The 8,507-nt window shown below is 34.9% G+C and overlaps 1 pseudogene; it reads right to left on the bottom strand.

Annotated features, from left to right (window-relative positions):
- Positions 1-5,385: 5,385 nt before the first annotated feature.
- LOC149546848 (GDSL esterase/lipase At4g10955-like) lies at positions 5,386-6,457 on the bottom strand (annotated as a pseudogene).
- Between the last annotated feature and the right edge of the window lie 2,050 nt (positions 6,458-8,507).

The raw sequence follows: 8,507 nt of genomic DNA on the forward strand, positions 1-8,507 counted from the left end.
ATATGTAAAAAAAGTATAGAAAAGATCTATTAAAATCAATAATTAAAGTAACTAAAAAATGAAAAAATAATTAATCCATAAATTTAAATTGATTTGAATGGAACCAAAATATTGTTTAAATAACTTTAAAAGTATAAAGAATATATTAACCTATAGGATTTCTATTTTAAAAATTAAGTGCAACTGCTAGTATAACTCATTTTAATTGGTCAATTGTGATTCATTCAATAACTAGTTAAAATGAGTAAAAACCAAAGTGATACAATAGTACTTAGCCTTCCGACAAGTACTAATAAGCACAATGAAAAATTAATTTTTCAAAGTGGTCTACAGCTATTAAAATTTAAAATTCCAAATGATAAAGAGAAGACTAGTTTACTCAATCAAGTGGAAATTGGGTTGTGACATAACAGGCTCGTCTTTTAAATAGACAAGTTCTAAAATGTTAGATTAAACTTTGTTCCTCACGATGGGATTAAATAGATAATTATGACATAAGAGCATCTTATAAGAGATTTGTATGGACCATACATCATTAACCAGATAATCGTGACAAATTAGTGGACCAAAATGGACTATCCAAATTTGACAAGTGAAATATTCCACCATGATAATTATTAGAACTAATGTTCTCGGATGCACAATTGCATTAATTTTGGGCATTACATAAAGCTAAAAGCCTAAGGTCTAAGATGTGATTATTTTAAAATTATTTTTGGAACTGTTCATCTTATTTTTTCATTGGCTGTTGGTAATTTTGCTAGTGTTCTTCTTATTCTTTCATTGGTTGCTAGTAATTTTGCTAGGGTTTTGGGACTTTTTTGATGTAATTAAAATAAGGAAAAAATTGTATGAATGGACACATGGATGCAGAGACATTTAATGAGGATAGGGAGTGATTAAATATACTTAGTTGGAGAGTCATGAAAAGATAATAAAGCATTAAATGCATGGTGTTGTACTATAGCTCAACATGGGTAAATCCTTCCACGCCTCAGAATGATCAAGGTCAGTGAATCCACAATGCTCATCATTTTTTTCCCTCTCTTGCTCAAATCTGTATTCTTCTTTATCAGTTAACCTAGTATATGTTGTATCCTTATTTTAGAGTGGAGATTTGTTGCAGGAAGTGTATTGGTGGTATTCAAGAAACACATGGGGAGATGATGGCTCTATTGTGTTTGCTCACAAAAATTTATAGCCAAAATCAATAAAATAGAAAAGGGCTACAACCAAAATGTCCAACAATGGGAACTTCTATTGAATGTCCAACAACTATCCTGCTTGGATTGTGAAACCATGTACATATGCAGGAGTTTGAAAAAAACACAAACTAACAAAGAAAAAAAGTAATAATCAAATCAAAAGAGGAAATTGTGCTTGACTAGTGCTAGATTGAACTCTCCCTCATGTCATTGTGTGAGAATGGTTTGAGTAATGGCCATCACAACATTTTTTACACCGATGACTATCATCCCAATTTTTCCTCTTCTACTTTGCTTTTCTATCTAGGGTTTCATGCTAAGAACTAAAGTTTTTTTAATTCTCCATTGGACATTGGTGCATAGAGAATTTTATGTTAATTCTAGCTTTTGTAACCCAAATTGATTAAAATTTCTTTTACTAATGATGTCTTCGAAAACTACTTTAGAAGAGATGCATCTGGTTACAACTTTTAGTAATAATGCGTCAAGAACAATGACAGGATAGTTGTCTACAATTCATTTATTTAGTTTAAATAATTTTAGGTAGCTGGATACCATAAGATGTTTCATCTTATATTAGTTGACTAGCCTTGAATTATTAGTCCTTGACTTATCTATAAGGTAGCAGGGAACTAATGTTCCTAGATGTGGTCCATAAATAATTTTTATAGCCGTAATCACCTTATTGCTAATGTTTCAAAAAATATTTATTTTTAAATTAATTTTTATACATTAATTCTTAATTTTTTATTGGTTCATCCCTATTTTTCTCAGGTAATATTAATTTATTGACTCCAAAAATTATCGGAAATTGTATTCTAGAAGCTTCTTTAGAATGATTGCCTCATTATCACTGCCTCAAAACCACAATGCCTGCCTCAAAACCAAAGTGCCTGACCAAAGTTAAACTTATCCTTAAGTGTCCCTTCATTGCTGAATTTGGTTATGTATTATTGGTCTTCAGTCAAGGTTTCCAAACAAAAATCAATAGGAAGGAAGGGTCGCCTGATCAGTTGTAGTAGTTGTATCAGTTGTAATAGGATTGCTGGTTCAAAATCTTCATTTCATATCACAAAATTACAATTCATCCTTCCACTATATATGTGATTTGCCCAGAAAATTGATATGGAGGCTCTACTCAGTATTGCATTCTTGCTGAAGGAATTTTTTTTAAAAAGTAATTATTTAAATCCACATGCTCTGCAGCAGCAATGTCTAGGCATGATAAAAAAAATGCCAGTCTTAAGCAAAATTTACTTATAAATCTTAACAAAAAACAAACATTCTAGAAGCAAAAGCTACAACCAATAACGATTCCATTTCCATACATAATAATCAACTCTACACTCCTCCAACTCTCTCCACTCTCAAACAATGCCTCACCTAATTTCAATTCTCTATCTCACTTTGTTCTCCTCCTTTGTATTCATCCCACACTCCATGCAAATCCTCTGAACCTTAAAACAACCATCTCCAATCTAGTAATGGCATTGCCCCACCACTCCAATCAACCCCACTTTCCTCTCTCCCACCCATATTACTCATGAAGTTCCCATCCAATAAAACCTAAATCTAATGGAAAATATCCATATGCTTAGCCCACCATAGACCCCAAAAAAATGGACCTTGACACAGGAAACCATCTCCCATGGCTACAGTGAACCCAATCCTTATATTTGAACCTGCTTCTCTCCTCGACCTATGCCCCAATCCTCTTCTCTTCCCTAATTTGTAACGCAAATGGCCTCCACCAATTCTTCTACTTATTGGCAGACCAGACCTCAGTCCAAAGCAATCTTGGAAAAGACACCATTCTCTCCACCCTCATAATCCCCAATTTTGCATTTAGCTGCAACATTCTTCCCCCTCTTCCTCATACCACCAAATTAATGGGGCCTCAACCAACATGATATCTCCCTCATTTCAGAGATTTCATAGCCCAATATACACTACTTCTTGGCACCACCTATTCATTGCTTAGAGAAGAATTTGCACAACAAAATTATGATATTTTGAGCCAATCTCATTGAAGAATTTGTGGATCAAACACATGGGCAGTCAGCTAGCCCATAAAATAGTAGGAGAATCAATTCAAGGTAGCTCTCCTGCTGCTCTAGTCAGAACTGATCAAACCTTCCCATTCCCACTATTTTAAGGGATCGGATTGAGCCATAAAAAATTCTTCATCACTACATTAACCACTCCATTTCGTACGTAGTATGGACTACGTCACCCTTATATATAATTTTGCATTAAAGCCAAGTGGGATGGACTGCATTGCATTAAAGTCAAACCCCTGCAGGCCCATAGCCCATAAAATGATGGGATCTGAATAATATGTTGAGGGACAATTATTCTAGATAGCCCATAACATAAAATTTTAGGGCGATTTTGCCCCCAAAATTCTAGGCGCCCATAGCCTAGACACAGAGAACAACGATACATTGGCCATGTGGAACAACAACATCCATGTGGAAATTGGGGTTCACGCATACCAAAAAAATTAGATTATCTGGTTTTTGTAGATGTTTCTGGAACATCGATATACAAACATTACAAAATAGTGAATTCAAAATCAATATGTACTTGATTTAATAGTTACAAATCAAAGATTGTTTTATGGAGACGGTAGTGATATTTGTTAGCGGGAAACTAATTTACTAATAGTAAAAGAAAATAACGAATAAAAAAATAGGTTTTTGACTATTATATTTTTAATTTAAGTATTTTAATATTTTACTTTCTAAATGATAATTTTAACTATAAGTTTACATTTAAAATGATTTAATAAAATAAAGTCTGTGTGCTTACATATTTTCCCTTTGAAAAAAAAAATTGTATTATAAATTATTATTTTTGTATAAAAAATCATACCATATATATTTCAATATTTATCTCAAATGAACTCCTTTTATGATATTAATCAAAAATATATATAGAAATTTGATTTAATTAGTTGTATTAAGGTTTAATTTTTTTTTTTAATCAAATCAACTTACCTGTTCATATTTAGATCAATCTATAAATCTATTTTTCTTTCACAATCTTCTTACAATTCTTCGAGAGACAGAGACTCCAGCTCAAGCAGAGCTCTTGTCTTGTTTAATATTGATCTCAGAAGGTGGATCCATTATGAGGGCAATGGAATCAAGAAGGCCCGGAGACCATTGGCGCATTGCAAAACGATTTAACTAACAAGTTCCAGCTGTAAGAGCGTAGATAGTTTAGAGCATTGGCGCTAATATTTATGTAAATGGATTTAAATGCTCCAACTGTAACAGAGTGGATATTTTAGATGCCGTGGATAAAGCTCGCTCTTTGATCATTGTGCATAAAGTGAGGAAAACATTATCTCTGTTTCTCAGGAAGACGACTCTCTCTGTGTTTCCGTCGTTATCCGGCGAACTTTTGTTGAGACAGAGTTCTGTCGCTATCTACTCGGCGTTGGCAGATTCAGTGAATCGAAGTAGAAAATATAATAACACTATTCGATTCGTCTGAGTTTTAAAGACCGGAAAGTGCCGGTGTAGCTGTATTTTGACGCCCATCACGATGCCTGCGTAAAGAACAAAGGTCTTGATCTGGGAAGTGAGGACTATTAACTTTAGCTGAGATTTGGCAGCTTTATTTTACACGTCACCCAATATGGAACATAGTTTGCAGACAGGGTCGCATGATTATGAAAGTGGATTTTCATACAAGTATATGAAAATGGATTTTTGCTACAATTTTATAAGAAGAAGAATAATACTATAATTAATAAAAAAACACTAAATGTAGAATATTGATTAATTTATTAGATGTTATGATACTAACAATATAATCTAAAATTCAATCCTAGAGAGCCAGATTAAAAATAAAGTAAAATTAGTGCCACTGTTTGGACGATTGCAAATGGCATCTACAATTTTAAATAAAACGTTTGCAACGAAAGAAGAAGAGAATTCTATTATACGATGGATGGAGCGTGATGGCAAAAAATTCAATCCACAGTCTTGAATCTCACAAAAAATAATTTATATAACTCCAGTCTTCCACTATCTACACTGACATTTGCCCAGCCCACCCTTCAGGCGGGGCCCATCCTATGCACTGAATCTGGAAGAACAAATGGCGATTCACAATTAGATTGGAAAAAAAATAATACCGGTGAAGATGTGCACGAAGAAATCCACCACCGTCAGATATGTGCCCGCAAACGAAGAGCGGTTTCGGTTTTCCCAGCTTGTGTCGAAACAAGCCTGTACTGTGTGCACTCAATTCTGATATCAGCTGCCCACCACTGATCGATACCGTGTGCAGTCATAACACTCGCTGAAGCGCTCACGTTAATAATAAGGTTCGCACAAGGTATCAAATGCCCAGCCTTGGACTTCCTTCCCAATGCCGATAAAACAATGTCACTGATCGAATGCCGCGCCGCCAGTTTAGCGATACCGCCGGCCCCCATTTGCTGCATCACCTGCTGGTTCGAAAAATAGCCCACATAACCAGAGCTCACGATGTCCTTTCGATTTACGTACAAACAAGGAACCCAAAATCTCAGCACGGAGAACGTTCTTTGAGATTTAGCTCGGGTACTCTTGTCCTGCAACGTCATTGACAATCCGGCCGTCACCAGGCTTCGCGCAATGTGAAACCCCCGCTTTATTTTCTGATTCTGAATGCTTTCCACCGGTGGCGAAACGAAGGGCGGATTGAAGAGATGGGCCTCTAAAAACTGCTGCCTTTCCTCCGCCATTTTTTGGCCGGCTAACATTCCCATGGCGGCGCCGAGAGAATGGCCGGCGATCCACACGCCCTCACTTCCGTGCTTGCGAACGCTTACTTTGACGGCGTCCAGTGCGTGGTGAAAACGGTGGCTTCTATGGAGTTCGTTGGTGAGAATGGTGAGGTCCAGCCGGAGATCTGTCGCCACAGTCCCCGCTTTTACTAGCGTTCCTCGCAGGGCAACTACTATTCTCGGCACTCCCGATGGCCGAAACCGCACGCGCGCCGCCCTTTTGCTCCATTTGTAAACGGCGCCGAAGATTGAGCCGTCGACTTGATCGAAGAGAGGGCGGAGAAGCTTGAAATTGAAGAAGCTCCACCACACTTCCGCCCCGTTCCTCCTGCCTCCTCGTCTTTCCCTTTCCTGCGCGGTTACTCCTGTGACCTGGATCAGACCTTACAAAACAAGGGCGCTTAGAGAAGGAAAATGTACGAAGGTCCCAACGTCCCGAAAGTTTGAACACCTCTCGCTCGCTTGACATCTGCTCTTTTCCGCATCGCTCTGTTTAGGGAAAGGAGCTTCGGTGTTGTAAATTTCATAATCTTGAGCATTAATCGGAAATCGTGAAACATCCTGAGAATATCACATTATCTTATTTTACACATCGCATGGGGGAAATTAAGTTTTCAAAAAATAAGTCAACTTTTGACTATTAACATTTTTAGTCTTAAAATGAAGTTTAGTGTGAAATGTTTAAGTCATCTCAAACATGTCTATTACATGCACATTCTACTTTTACATTTATTTATTTTTGTGATTAATTATGGTGGCTAACTACTTCAAGCTAGGTTTCTAATGTATCCGTAATCAGAAATATTTTTTGAACACAAATACTTATTATTTCATATTACTATGGTCTTGCATAAATAGTGTTGGTTAAAAAATGAGAGTACTTGTGGTCACGTGTCCCCATAGTCATTACAAAATGTCTCAATAATGATGTACAAATGAACTGGGTACCAACCTAAAAGGCATGTGTGATGGGCTATTAAGACATGTCTGATAATTTTGAGACTCCTTTAATATTAGTAATTGAGGGGTTAGTTACAGTATGACAAAAAGATCACAATTATTAGATCCCATATCAATTACTTGATACTTTCTTAATACAAACTTCTTTAACTAAAAAATTTGTTTTCTATACAATTTATTAGAACATTCAATAAAAAGATAAATTAAATTCATCTAATTACTAAACATCTTCATGCATTGATAATAATAATAATAATAACAAGTTCACCTCGACATTGAATACAATATCGAAGTTACCAAATTTTCTTTCTTATTTTCCATCATTTGAAGTTCTACATTGTTTCACAAAACAATCCATCTCATACACGTTTATACTTGAACATATATTGTATGTTATAGCATGTTCTTTAGTCATTTGTCATGGATTTTACCAACTTGGAGCCTATGTTACCAAAAAATGCGACAACTTACTGTCGTTGCTTGTTTCAATGGGCAAAACTTGTGTCACGTTGCGAAACAGTTGTTTCTACGTAGCCTATTCACCTTCAACTCGTAGAATTTTTTTTACAACTTCCAAGGGTTTGATTTTTGCACATCACACATGGAATTAGTAAGTGACACTTCACCATTAGTTTGTATGAATAAACTAGGAATATTGAATTAAACTTTCCATAGTGACTATCTGTTAGCTAGGAATTATTTCGCAATGGTTCATTTATTTATAGAGATTGATTAACTTAGATGTGATGATTATATTACTTAAGTTTTATTTTTAGTAAGTCATACGTTATTTGATAGATTTTTTTAATGCTATGTAAATATTTTTATTCTTATTTATTCACAATAAAATATTTGATATTATCATTAAATTTTTGAAAAATAAGTATTATAAAAATTTATAAAATATTATTAGTCCCTACCGTAAGGCATGATACTTAAATTTTTGATTGCATCTTATGTATTAGTTTAGGTTTTGGAAATTGAGCATCAACCATTTAATCTAAGTTTCTTCTACACTTTCCTATTAAAGTGGATTTTCATTGTTTTATTTGTATTTTTTCATTGGCTAAGTGCTTTTTTTCTAGTGGTATTTTTATTTTCTCTACTGAGAAATTAAAGAAAATCATATAAATGACAAATGTCTTAAAAGATTTGGAACTAAGCAACTTACAAGGGCACATGCTTTGAGAGTGTTGTGACATTCGTATGGGGAGGAACAAGTGGAGGTTTAAGAAAAAACCTCCCTTTGTACTTAATACTAGATACAGAACTCCCATGTTTTCAATCCCTAGTTAGTCAATTTATTTGCAGTCCTTTTCAAATTATAGAGAATGATAGCAGTAGTAGCTAGAATTCAGGAGAAAGCAATGAATCATTGCCAATATTGAATGATTGCTCTTTGATCTAATCATGAGAGTTGATATGCCTACAAACTCAACAAAGGACTACTTATATACCTTGCTTCTATCCCAAAATTGTTTTCATGGCAATTTTTTTCTAGTCTCATTTTTAATTTTTCAAATTGATTTGGTTTTGCACCAAAATACATAATTGAATTT

This window comes from Cupressus sempervirens, chromosome 7 (genome assembly GCF_028749045.1).
Source record: "Cupressus sempervirens isolate cs-2001-9-10 chromosome 7, ASM2874904v1, whole genome shotgun sequence".
Taxonomy (NCBI): domain Eukaryota; kingdom Viridiplantae; phylum Streptophyta; class Pinopsida; order Cupressales; family Cupressaceae; genus Cupressus; species Cupressus sempervirens.